Source organism: Dipodomys ordii, unplaced genomic scaffold, assembly GCF_000151885.1.
Source record: "Dipodomys ordii isolate 6190 unplaced genomic scaffold, Dord_2.0 Scaffold95, whole genome shotgun sequence".
Taxonomy (NCBI): Eukaryota; Metazoa; Chordata; class Mammalia; order Rodentia; family Heteromyidae; genus Dipodomys; species Dipodomys ordii.
Window position 1 is genome coordinate 1611713 of NW_012267311.1, and position 5223 is coordinate 1616935.

Consider the following 5223-nt stretch of genomic DNA (forward strand, 5'->3'; position numbering starts at 1 on the left):
CCTCAGCACCACATAAGCAAAAAGAAAAAAGCCAGAAGTGGTGCTGGTGCTGTGACTCAAGTGGTAGAGCACTAGCCTTGAGCTGAAGAGCTGAGGGACAGAGCCCAGGCCCAGAATTCAGGCCCCACGACTGGAACCAAAAAGAAAAGAAAATAGTTTGGCTCTGCTGGGGTTTGAACTCGGGGCCTTTTGCTTATTGGGCTGGTACTCTACAAGTCGAACCACATCTCCTGCCCCCAAATAATTATTTTATCATGCTACTGACTAATTGACAAAATAGAGTAGGAGGTTTAATCTTAAATTTAATTCTCCAGTGTGAAACTCTGAGGATCTGTGCCCAAAGAATTAATAGCTGAGAATAGAATGTGATAAAGTATTTTTAAGAGCTCTCAAATTCTTAAAGTTTGTCAGTCTAATATTACAAGTTTTCTCAATAAAAGTGCCCTTTTGACATAATAACATCTCATCCGATGAAAATGTCTTCACAGACAGGAAAATGGATAGTATTTCATTAAAAGTGGCATATCTGACTGAGAGATTTATGTAAACTGCATTGGAAATGAGATGCACACATATTTGCAAGAGAGATTAATTGTGACAAATACAAAGTGGTTGTTTATGCCTTTTAACCAGCTAAAACAAGAGGATGAAAGCCATTTGTAGAATATTTGCAAATAAGTTCAAAAATTGCTGTGCAATGAGTCATTTTGATTTGGGGCTTATAGATAGATATCCTAAAAGCTGGTGACATTTGGTTTATCCAATGCCATTGGCAGACATTTAACATGATACTGGAAATATATTTTTTCCTGACTTGGTTCATCTTTTTGAAATAATTCACAACTGCATTATAAAACATAAATAAGAACACCTCTATAGGAAGTGATGGGAAGGGGAAACAAAGAGGAGGCAACAATGCTTGATAAGAAATGTACTTGTTATCTTGCCCATGTAATTGTAACTCCTCTGTATGGTATTCTCACAATAAGAAATAAATAAATAAATAATTTTAAAAAAAATTCAGGCATTATAAAAAAATAAGAACACCTCTAGAGGTGAGTATACATGAACTAGGTATATATGAACTATGTATATATGAATTCTATTAAATTTACTACCATTATCATAAACAAGTTTATGCACTTTGAGGCCATAAATCTCACCCATGAAATAATTAAGTTGAAGTCAAGAGTGTTAGTTCAAATCTGTGTTTCTAGCACATGGGAGGAAGAGGCAAGAGGGTGGTGACTTTGAGGCCCATCAGGGCTATGTAGCCAGATTGAGCAAGATCAGAGGGTAACTGGGAGGGGAGGGCCGACAGTGAATATGATCCAAGTACATCATGGAAATATTACATGTGGAAAGGTGACCATGAAACTCCTTTTTGGAATGACTATAAATGTTAACACACAAGAAGCCAGCAAACCGCAAGTCATTAAGTTAGTGCATGGAGCCATCAGCAGGAGAGAAAATGGAAGGGTAAGCATGGGGAAATGTGTGAGATATTCTGAGGTGTTTAGATTATTCCACAGGCCACTGAAAGCCACTGTCAAATATTCAGCAATAGAGTGATACAGCCAGCATTGTATTTATGGGATGTTACTGCCCTGCTGTGTGGGACAGTAAAAGGAAGCAAGAGGAAGGACAGGCAACAGGTTGGCTACATGTGTAATGTCAAGTGAGAACTATCTAGGATAAGTAAGGCAGCAGGTACAAAGAGATGAACAGACCTGGAAAGTCGAATCCAGAGGACCTGGCTCTTGATTGAGTGTGTGTGATGATTTGGGCTTAGAGGAGTCAAAGGGACATGAACAAGATTACTTGAGAAGAGACATACTTTCCCAGTTAAAGCAGGAAACACACAGGGCAAACTGCTGTGGAACAGCAATTTTACATCTTCTTTGGGGAAATTCTTGGTTACTTCAGTTATGTTTGGATAATAAAAATGTGGTCCCTGAAAAGGGACAGGGGAAATAAACGCTGCAGGTTGCTAAAAGTAAAGAGCTAAAGTTGAACAAGTGGCACATGTATGTGGTTTCAACTACTCAAAAGGGGTGAAGAAGGATCTCTGGAGTCTACAGAGGGTCAAGGTGGATCTGGTAACTAAAAAATCCCTCAGAAAGCAATCAAGAAAGAAAGAAAGCAGAGAGAGAGAGAGAGGAAAGAAGAAAGGAAGGAAAGAAGGAAGGAAGGAAGGAAGGAAGGAAGGAAAGATTGGGGGAGAGAGGGAGGGAGAGAGGGAGGGAGGAAAGATTCTTACCACAGAAAACTTATGCATGAGTCCAGGCTCTCCAGAATAGAATGGATAGTATGTGTGTGCATATAATCTATATCTATATCTAAATATAGATATAGATTATATACACACATACCTATATCTAAATATAGATATAGATATAGATGATGGGATTTATTAGGTTGGCTCACAGGATTAGAGGCTGGACAGTTCCATGATGACTTTACAGAGTGAAGAGGTAAGAAACTAAATGCAATACTATCCATTTTTCTTGCTTGCTATCTAACTTGCACATGTTTGCCATCTTTCTCCTTCCCACCCCCCTTTTATTGTCGGTCGTGGGGCTTGAACTCTGGACTTGAGCGCTATCCCTCAGCTTTTCAGTTCAAGATGAGCTCTCTACCACTTGAGCCACAGCGCCACTTCTGGTTTTCTAGTGGTTTATTGGAGATAAGAGTCTCACAGACTTTCCTTCCTGGGCTGGCTTTGAACCGAGATCCTCAGATCTCAGCCTCCTGAGTAGCTAAGATTCCAGGCATGAGCCACCGGCACCCAGCTATTCCCCCTTCATTTTTTTGGTCCATGTAGGCCAGAGCCCATTGGATATGACCACTCATACTCAGGATGCTCTTTCCTGCTCAAGTCCACGATCCACCACCAATGTATTCTGGAAACACAGACATAGCAGAAAGGAGCTTTACCAAATTTCTACATATCTCTCTGGTTGATCAGAAGTTTTAGATTGGACGTTACATTATGCTAGGCTCAGGCATGCAATGGAGATTACCAACAAGACCATACCCTGAAAGCAAAGAGGTTAAAGAGGTAAACAGAGTAAGTCATTGGATCCATGGTGATAGCGGCATGAATGCCTAAGTATTCATGAATGGATAAATGGATAAGTAAAATGTAGCATACTGTATATCAAGCTAAAAGCATGTATTGTGTTTCCCTGATTATCTTTCTAATGGATGAAAGATTTAAACTGGCATCCCTTGGTTAGTTCCCAGTATTTGTTATATGTGTCATGTCAGTTTCTTCCTTTGTTACTCCTAGTAGAGATATATCCAACCTCTTAAATTTTGTAGGAAAGAAAAAGTGTCTCCACTCTCTGTTTTCAGTTTTAATGATGATGATAGTGGTAGTGATAGTGCTAGAATTCTACTGCTTTCTTTTTATTTTCTTCTTTTCTCATGTTGCTTAATGCAGAATCTTACTGATTTGAAATCATCTCTCTCTTTTCTATTTTAACCATTTAATGCATTGATTTTCTTAACCGAGTTTCTGCTGTCTCTCATAAATGTTGGTGTTATATTTCTGTTTTCTCTAACTTCATATTTTGAATCCTTTCTCTTTGATTCACAGAGTGGTGATTGTGGTTCACCTTTTTATTGATATTTCTATTCTTCTATTGTTGACTACTAGCATTATTCCAAGATGGTCATGACTCACACTGACTCACACTCCACAGTGTAAGTCATGTGTCAGCACTCAGAAGGGAGGTGATAAAGCCAATGAATTTGCAGATGAGCAGGGAAAGAATGGGGAAACATAGGAAGCCTAATATTGGGTGTATTTGACAAGCAAGTTTAAAAGAGAAAGATGCTTAGATATCTTGAAGGCAGAGGTGAATAGAGACAGGAAAAGTCAGATACATCCACATTCCTAATTGGTTAAAAGATAAGCCAGTTCCAAGCCCAACAAAGGCTCATTACTATTCTGCCTTGAGGCAAGAATCAAAACAACAATGTATCTGTTTGTTAAAATCTCTCAATGGATTAAGCTGTCAAAGAGAAAGGAAACAATTAAAGTTTTGACTCAATAAGTCCTTTCAACTAGACAAAATGGTCACATATCCATCGCAGGCATCACAAGTAAATCACCATACATTTTCTCAATAAACCCAGCACAGTTAACTTGGTTTGAGAAGCCAGCAGCAAGTCAGCCAAGGGATATTTAGATGGACTGGCCATCTAAATTGAAGGTACTCACCACTTTTGGTGAATGTTCTATACAGTGTTTATATAAGTGACTTAGAAGTCTCATACCTTTTTTGCTCCCCTCCACATTCTCCAAATGTTGGTCCCAAAACCATTAAGCTTCCCAGCATCCCACCACATTTGGTGTCCTAATGGAAAATTCCAGGGTGATTAAAAAAAAAGAATCTGGGATGTTCTAAATTTAATTATAGGAATGACCCAACTCTTCAATGAAAATGAGAGAGAAAGTGCACCACCGAATTCATTCTATGAAGTCATCATAACCCTCATCCCAAAACCCTCATCCCAAAACCATCAAAGAAAGAGAACTATAGAACCATTTCTTTCATGAACATTGATGCAAAACTTCTCAACAAAATTTTGGCCAATCGACTTCAACAATTCATCCAAAAAATCATACACCATGATCAAACAGGATTCATTTCAGGGATGCAGAGCTGGTTCAATGTACGCAAATCAATTAATATAATTTATCACATCAACAAGAGCAAGGATAAGAAGCACATGGTTATCTCAACAAATGCAGAAAAAGCATTTGACAAGATCCAACACCCCTTTATGATGAAGGTTGTTGAAAAATTAGGAATCCATGGAACATTCCTCAATACAATAAAGGTTGTATATGACAAATCTACAGCCAACATTATACTTAATGGTGAAAAACTAAAGCCATTTCCTCTTAACTCAGGAACAAGACAAGGACGTCCACTCTTTCCACTTCTCTTCAAAGTATTAGAATGCCTAGCTATAGCAATAAGACAAGATGCAAAAAGAAAGGGGATCCAAATAGGGAAAGAAGAAGTAAAATTCTTCCTCTTTGCAGATGACATAATCTTGTATTTAAAGAATCCCAGACTTCACTCCCAAATTACTCAAGCTGATTCAAAACTTTGGCAAAATAGCAGGGCATAAAATTAACCCCCCAAAATCAATGGCTTTTCTGTATGCCAACAATGAGAAAAGTGTAGCTGAAATTAGGAAAGCAAC